This window comes from Tachypleus tridentatus, chromosome 7 (genome assembly GCF_004210375.1).
Source record: "Tachypleus tridentatus isolate NWPU-2018 chromosome 7, ASM421037v1, whole genome shotgun sequence".
Classification (NCBI taxonomy): domain Eukaryota; kingdom Metazoa; phylum Arthropoda; class Merostomata; order Xiphosura; family Limulidae; genus Tachypleus; species Tachypleus tridentatus.
In genome coordinates this window covers 68878106-68887232 of record NC_134831.1, presented here as the reverse complement: position 1 = coordinate 68887232, position 9127 = coordinate 68878106, and the positions used below count along the sequence as shown (strand labels likewise).

General features: G+C 31.0%; 1 pseudogene across 1 annotated transcript in view; it reads right to left on the bottom strand.

The window, feature by feature from the left end:
• Nucleotides 1-3046: 3046 nt before the first annotated feature.
• The window catches only part of LOC143255902 (synaptotagmin-15-like), a 58135-nt pseudogene continuing 52054 nt past the window's right edge, over nt 3047-9127 (bottom strand). Inside the window, exons 6-8 of the transcript XR_013030920.1 lie at nt 6542-6703; nt 4710-4827; nt 3047-3582 (exon numbers count right to left, since the gene is read on the bottom strand). The product of XR_013030920.1 is annotated as a synaptotagmin-15-like (transcript). The remainder of the gene's footprint in view (nt 3583-4709; nt 4828-6541; nt 6704-9127) is intronic.

The following is a 9127-nucleotide window of genomic DNA, read 5'->3' as shown; positions in this document are numbered from 1 at the left end:
TAAAGATTACTTTCAGCACGTGAACATTTTTGTGATTAGAAATACTTCTAAAAATAGCTGTCAGGCGACAGCACTTTACATTAATTTAACAAATTAAAACGTAAACGACATTAATAGAAATTGAACAGTAATTTTCTCAATTTCGATAAGGAATATAAATTTTAAATTAATCGAAATATTTAATTAATCATTTGTATAAGTTAATTAAAGTGCACAAGAAACACAAATTTTAACAAGTAGAGGTTATACATACACTGACAACGACATATTTCATTTCCTTAGTTTAAAAACTTATGTCCGCCGTTGGGTGAATAGTAACTTCACGAACTTGTAACGCTAAAATTCGGAATTCGATTCCCTCAGCGTACAGAGCGCACACAACCTTTATATAACTTGCCCTAAACACACACACACACACAAAAGCTCACCATATCAGAAACAAGCAATACACTTTGTAAACAACCAAAATATTGAATTAAATTAACTGTTAATATTTATAGTAAAGAATGACTATAATAATTACAAAGTTGTGGCGGAAAGTAAACCACGTGACCTTATCATTAAACATCAACCTTCGGTGATGAAACTGTATCCATTTTATTTAAAATGACCATTTACTATATAATAATAATTTTATGAACCAGAACTATATTTAGTGAAACCGGCCTTTGTACTCGAGGGCCATTGGTAACGATATCTCACAATCACGTTCCTCACTTTGAGGGAATATCAGCTACAGTCAAATCCTAAGTTGCTCAAGAGTTGGTGATAAGTGCTTCTGACCATATAAATGTCTTTCCACAAGCCTTTCAGTTCAAAATGAAGGATGGCTAGCGCAGATAAATAAGCCTTGAGTAATTTTGTGCGAATGTTCGAAAACAAACTCTATAATAAAGATTTTAATATAACCTAATATTTTAAGGATAATTAAAGAAATGTTGGTGCGTAATAAGGGAATTAATTTGAACAAGTTTCTTTTACTTTTTTTAATGAATATAATGTTGAATCAACCAATCAAATAATTACAATCAGAACAGAAAACTTTATAAAGTCGTAAGCAAATAAACTAAAGTCTGAAATGTTTCATTAATTTTTTTTTTTTTTTGCAGCTGGAAACTAATTGAATAATTTGTGTTTGATCTCAGTTTTCAAACATAATGACGAAAATGATTTGAATGTAAAAATTATCACCGACTATTTGATTATAAACACTTGATTGATTAATTATTTGTAATTAAGCACTAAACTACATAATGAGCTATCTGTGCTGTGTCCACCACGGGTATCGAAACAGGGTTTCTAGTAGTGTACTTATAAAAGGTTAACTCTCTTGTGACAGGAGTAGTTCTTTATTAAATCGTTTGGATTTGCTCAACTGCAAAAATAATTTATTTCGTCATATGATTTGAAATTCATATTTTTTTTGCGCAACTGCTTTGTTGTTGTTGTTTAAAGAAATATGTTTGTTTTGCTGGTTCATATTTAAATATGTGACTCGTCACATCTCTATCACCTGAGCTAAGGGATTACCTCTTTGGTAGTTCCTAGTAACTCAAATTTTAATAACTCAGAATTATACAATACATGATTTTGAACTGATAGACTAGAGGAAAGAAACTAATTAAACCACCAATCCTTGAGCTACTTCTCTTTCCAGTAAACCAATGAGACTTCACCACACTCACAGACCAAAAGAGCGTACTTGCAGAAAATGGTAGTGAACCACTAACCCTTGGATTCGCTGTCCAAACACGCTTGACACTGAGGCCACGCCTGGTCTCCAGGTGGTATTCCATGTTTTTCTAGACCTACACACACATGCACACAAAATGCTAATATCTATACTTTTCTTCTCATAATTCTAGTTGCCTAACACCATCTTAGTTTGTAATGTGGTTATAAAAGCTGATAAGAATTTCTAAACACATTAATTTCAAGATGCTACAACGACAAAAGATCGTGAATCAAAGACATTAAATCTCGAAGATAGATATAATTTTATGTTTTTATCTATAGAATGCCATTTGAGATAGCTTTTCATCAAAGGTAATGAATTACATAATTATTACTACGTGTGACTGACCAAAAATATGCGAATAATTGGCATTGCCAAACCCCCGTGACACCAAACATATTCGCCCTTTCAGCTGTGGGGGCGTTACAAGTGACGGTCAATCCCACTATTCGTTGGTAAAAGAGTAACTCAAGAGTTGACGGCGGGTAGTGATGACTAGCTGATTTCTCTTTAATCCTATACTGTTAAATCAGAAACGGCCAGTGCAGATGACTTTCGTGTAGCTTCGCGCGAAATTCAAAAACAAACAAACAAACAAGCATTGCGAAAGTAGCGTAGTTTGTGTGAGCGCAGGTTCTAAGATAAAAACTAAATATGGAGGGATTTTATTTTTACATTTCTTGATACTGGGGTCATTTATACCCCCTACTTCTCCCCCACCTTCTCCTTTCAAATTTCCTAACATTTTTCAGGTTATTCAAATTCATGGCCACTTATATGTATAATTACTGAGCTTTTAAAAATAAAATGAAACAAACCAATTAATTTATTAATGTAAGTTTCATAATATTTAAGATAAACTTTCAAATATTCTGAACATAATAAAATTAAAGCCTTTTAATAAAATTAGATAAATAACATTTCTCATAAGTAAAAGTATATGGTCTGTTATCTTTTTTTTTACATAAAGTATATTTGTTAATCAAATAGTTTCCATTATCTTCATTAGATGGCAAAACCTGCAAACGGAATCTATTTTTTTTACTTCGTTTGAGACTTAGTGCAACCATAATAAAGTATATAACTTCTGCAAATTATGTAGCTGTAGTGTATTGAATTTTTCAGGATTTGTTAACGTATTTAAATTGTATCATACACAGTATAATAGTTATATAGCATAAATGTAGTTTTTTAACAGATTTTGTGAGTGAAATAAATATATATCTGTATGTGTACACATGAATCTATTTCTGAGATCGTAATTAGAGGATATTAGATATACCATCAGAAAAATACACCAAGGCAGATATATTTTTTTTGAAATTGAGCTAAAAATAAAGCTTAAACAGTATCTATTAGTATCAAACTCAACAACAATCTGAATTATACAATTCAAAAGCAAAAGTTCCAACTGTTAGACTTTTTTTTAAGAACAGAAAAGAAAAAGTAAAGTCAAAACATTCATTTTAAATCACACTTTGTGACAGTGCTTTGAATATACAATAACCTCTAGTCAAGAACTAAAGGTTCGAGACTGTGCCACTTCAAAACCTGGTTTCGAGGGTTTGTTAGCATTTCTTGCCAATGAAGAAGCTGCTCTCCTCGTGCGTACATAAATGGTCCAATGACAACTTTTCCATGGGGCTCGTCCTTCACCAGTGGGGAGAGGCCTGCTAAGAACACCGTCAAAACGAAACTACAGGAGTCAAAGTACCGGCCGGACACAGCAAAGTTGAAATGTTCATTAACTGTTATCTCGCCATTGTGACTAGTGGTATGGTAGATTATCGTTCGTTTTGTCTTCATCAGTTTGCGTCCATGAAACAACTGAACCTTCACAAAAACTCCTGGAAAACAAACATATACAAAGTTAACATAAAAATGATTGGTATCAGAACGTTTGCCATTATACTCTCAATACTAAGAAGTTATGGAAGGTCAAAAATAGATAAATCACAAAACAAGAAACGTGAAACCCTAGAGCTTTTGAAAGGCAGACATTCATAATTGAATCGAAGGAAGAAGGTCCTCCTTCCGAAAATGCCCAGGTTTTTTATTACTGCCCTCTAAAACTAATTGTGAATTGCGATTACAATGCATAAAACGTTTTTAATAGAGAAAACTTTCATTATATTTTATATGAAACTACAATACCTTTAAATGTATGTGTATGTAAAATGAAAACCTAGAGTTGTTTCTAAGTTTTAGAAAGGTGTCGCCTTTATGTTATCTAAACACATAAATACATCTAACACCTTTTACGTAACGCTCTCGTCGCCGGCTATATTGTACCAGAAATGAGACACACAACAGCACATAGAGAAAAAATATAATATACAACTCTTGGAAGTCCAGATGACTTTCATGGCGTCATTCAGCTTCCTTTATATGTATCACTGATTCGATTACACTACCATTTCCACTTTACCCCTGACGAAGAAAGGTTCACCTTCCGAAAGCGGTCGGTTTGATCAGGTTTTTATCATTTTATATCAAGACTTCTTGAAACTACGTGATCTTCTGACATCATGCATTTTAAAATCCAATATAAGTGTCGTTATGGAAATATTTTATTTTCCACGATTGAAGAATATTATAGTGATTTTTTATATTTTAAAGTTCAATATCCATTATGAGGCATATCGTTACGCATTTTGAAAATATGCTCCCATACAACTCCTCCTCGAAACAAATAAACAATTGTCCATATTTTGTATCTGTTTACGTGACAAAGATGTTCTTTTAGGAGTGAAACTAGTTGCACCCAAACTGTATTTCAACAAACGTTACTCTCCAGACATACATAAAAGAAATACATAAAACTACAATTTCATTCTTTTAGGATGGCCCGTAATTTCTCCAACTTTCTTTTTATATCAGAATTTGTTTTACCTCATTGCGATGTTATTTTTATATAAATCATTATAGAAACACGTTTTGTGTTTACTAAATACTTTAATATTCTATGTATTACCAGCCTCTCCGCTCTCTATTCCACTGATGTTTCGAATTCTTTCAACTCCCACTTTGATTCTACTATTCAAAGGGCTACAGGACAAGTTAACTTGGATCTCTCCCAACGAACTGGAGCTCTGTGTATTGGGAGAAAAAAAAAAAGAAAGTTTACATTGTTATAACCAACAAATATTTCTCCAGTCTTCACGGTAGAATGTAATCGTTAAAAGACCAGTTCAGTATGCAACAGGAATCTTGCATTCAAGTAAGTTTATTTTCAACTTTAAGGTTATGTGAATTCTGTCAGAAAAACAAGCAATTTATTGAGAAGCGTTAACGATTCATGGTTAAAGTACAATTAAAGTTCAAATGATGATTAAAGCAACATAATGTTATTTTTTGTTTTAGAATTTCGAAGGCATTTAGGCATTTTAGCAAAATAATTAGATAAAAAATGGCGTCATGGACGCGCAAGTGCTGGTTTAATACAACCAGATATTTATATAATCACAAGGTCTCTGGGCAAACAAGTACAGTCTTTTTATTAATAGGTGATTAAACACTGACATAACCTGTGTGTCAATAAGTGCAGGTGATTAAACACTGACATAACCTGTGTATCAATAAGCACAGGTGGTTAAACACTGACATAACCTGTGTATCAATAAGCACAGGTGGTTAAACACTGACATAACCTGTACATCAATAAGTACTGGTGGTTAAACAGTGACATAACCTGTACATCAATAAGCACAGGTGGTTATACACTGACATAACCTGTGTGTCAATAAGCGCAGGTGATTAAACACTGACATAACCTGTGTATCAATAAGTACTGGTGGTTAAACATTGACATAACCTGTGTATCAATAAGTACTGGTGGTTAAACATTGACATAACCTGTGTATCAATAAGTACTGTGGTTAAACACTGACATAACCTGTGTATCAATAAGTACTGATGGTTAAACCCTGGTGCAGCGGCTGTACTTCTTGTACTTCTAGCCCTGATAAAGCCGTATTGAGGAAACCTTGGTTGGAATAAAAAGCTTTATATTATTTCCTGGAGATAAAATATAAATGTTTATCTATTTTTATTGCCAAGGTGATTAAAGTAATAATCAAAATTAAACAATGAAATTGAATTTACACCTAACTTGATGCGTTAGTCATTGAGTAATAAATCTTATAGACATTTAAACAAAGTTAAGCCTCATATAAATTGGAAACCAATTTTGTATTTTTGCCATATAACAATGTGGCTATCTTTTGGGAGGCGAATAACACACTGTTTCGTGAAGTTTTTTATCATTTCTTGAAAAAACATTTGAAAAATCTAAATATGTAAGTGAACACGTGTCTATTTTTAGCGAAGAATGACGTAGGATTTCATAAAATCTATCAACATCCACTTATTTCGACGCCCCCCAGTGGCACAGCGGTATGTCTGTGGACTTAAAACGCTGGAAACCTGGTTTCGATACTCGTGGTTAGTCTGCAGCTCACTGTGTAGCTTTGTGCTTGTCTTTAAACAAGATAGGAAAACAAACTCCTCGTGATCGTGATTGACATGAAATAAAATTAAAGATTAAAGCTAATATGAAACTAGTTACCGAGGTACACAAACACGCACGTATCACCACTCAATATTTGTAGCACTCCTCGACACAAAATAGATCTGCAGATATTCTGTGAAGCGTTTTATCTGTGAAGTGTTCACAACACTTCAGGCAAATATATATATATATACATATATTCAGTGATAAATTAACCGTTACAATTGAACTTATATTGACAGTAACACATCGAAATAATAATGACAAAATTTAATTAATTTCATAGTAATGCTCACCTGAGAAACGTGATCTAGTTCTCTCCAAATAACTTCGTTGCTATGGAGGTCAAGCTTTCCTAATGGAACGCGCACGTGACCTAAAGAATGCCGAACTTTTCTCTTATCGACGTCATAGACGGACAACCGTAAGGTTTTTTCAGACACCTCTTCCTTTTTTATCTGTAAAACAGTAAACCTTTTACTGGGCGCTGTGATTACTTCGCGTATCTACGCAACATAACAAGTAGAAAACATTTTAAAGATTTGGCGTCTGTATTCTTCTGTCTACGCAGTTTCTGTTATCATTTTATTCCAGCTTACCGGTCATTTTCTATCCTTTTAAAATCAGTCACTTATTGTGGTGATTTTGAATTCTGTCAAGTACCTGTGGTCGCTACTTGAATCGTAAAGACGTTTACATACGTCAATTTACCAAATTTCAGATCTCTCTATAAAAAAAGTTGATAGAATAATAGAAAGTCGTGCAATTATAGAGTAACATGTATTCCACATGATACAGAAAGTCTGTGATGTCCGATATAGATCCAATATAAACCACATGAAATTTCTATGTCTGACCTCGTCGTTCGTAAATCCAAGCGTCAGATATTTGAGCCAAAAAGTAATTGAGAGTCTTGAGAAGGACGACGTTAAAACGAAAACAATATATTTATTTTAACAGTAAATAGTGGATTAATAATAAAAGAAACAGCATTTTGGTACTGTGGCAGGTTTACACTATAAATCAGATCAAAACAAATTTACAAGACTAGTGTAATCACCATTAACAACTTATGAGTAATATCTTTATGAGTTAAGTGTAATAGCCTTAACTAATGACATATTGTGAAACTATAATTTAGTCTAGCGAGCTTATTATAGTAATTATATTGCTACAAATATTATAAAATGTAATAGTAGAAGATATCCCACATGTCCTGTTTTGAATACTTTTCACTCTATTACTTACACAAATTCATTTTGTAAAATAAAAAAATGTAATTTATCTATTAACACGTAGTAAATGTAATACGGAATATGTGGGTCAAACTTCTAATCCATTACATATACGTATAAATTTACATAGATCTCAAGTTAAAAACAATTTACTGAATTCTATAGAATTAAAACATTACAGGATTCACTCCTTACCTCTGTTAATATAACTATATTAGAAATTGTTTATGAAGACACCAATAGATTTCAACGAGAAAATTTCTACATTTTGAAATTAAGAACATTATACCATTATGGATTAAACCAATATTTTAATAATTCTACTGCTTTGAATTTGAGTAATGATTATTGTATTGATTTTTTATAGATAACTTTCATAAAAATAGGAAAACTAGAGATAAAGGAAATAATAAATTAAAATGAGTTGACTTTACAGAATTTAGTAGTTATTTGGATAATATTTTTTATTCTAGTATTTGTGTATGTAAATTATTTTTTACAAAGATTTATCAACTTAATCTTCCTAAAGTAAGAGCATTACTTAATGTAATAAAAAATTTTGATTTTAGAAACGATCATGCAAAACGTTAATAGTTATAATATAATATGTCGATTAAAAGTAAATGATTTATCAAGTTTTGAAAAAGAGAAACCACAGTTCAAACCTTCATATTTGATAATTAACATTATACATAAAATATTCAATGATTTGCAGATTTCTAAAATTATTCATCAATCTATAAGTAATAATATTTTTCCTTGTAAAAACTTAAAGCCTATCGTCAGCTGTAAATACGAAGTTCTAATTGGTCCATTACTACATAATTATAAAACTTTTTCATTAATCTAAACGTAGATGAAGTTAATAACTTATCTTGTGAGTGTGAACATAGTTTATTTATTGATACTTTTCATAAACATATTGTTACTGGTATGTTGAAAATTACAAAAGATAAAATATTACGTGAAATATTCGATAAAAGATCTAAATACAGAATAGCCACAAAATGTAATAAGTATAATATTTCAAAATATATTGAAAACAATATTGATGAATATATTTTAAAACTTAATGTATTACATCTTATCCACTTGAATGGTTTCTGGAATGGAAGTTGTATGTACTTTAAGAAATATAAATAAAAATATCTCATATAAAAATAAAGAAATATCATACAGATTTATTATTTCATCAGTTTAAAAATAAGATTCAAGAATAGCAAGGAAAATATGTTACAGTTCCCATTGATAAGGCTAACTGTAACATTGGTATCACTTGTAAAAAGCTTTATGCATGAATTATGATTCAATATTACATGAACATTTAAACTTGTTAACCAATCTAAAGATACAGAAATTAATAATTTCATTGAAGCTTATAATAAACTTTATTTTAAACAAAATTCTTATGTAGGTTTACTGTTTCTTTATTCTATTTCAAAACTACATGAATCTCCATTCAAATTCACATTTATTACAAATTCAATAAGAACAATTATTAAACAACAGACTATATTACTAGATAAATTACTCAATATTTTACTTGGTAAAATTAAAAATGTAAGTGTTAATAATAAAAAACATACTTTTTCATAACAAAAATAATAAACCTATTTTCAAATATCTAAAAAATTGTGAACCAATAAA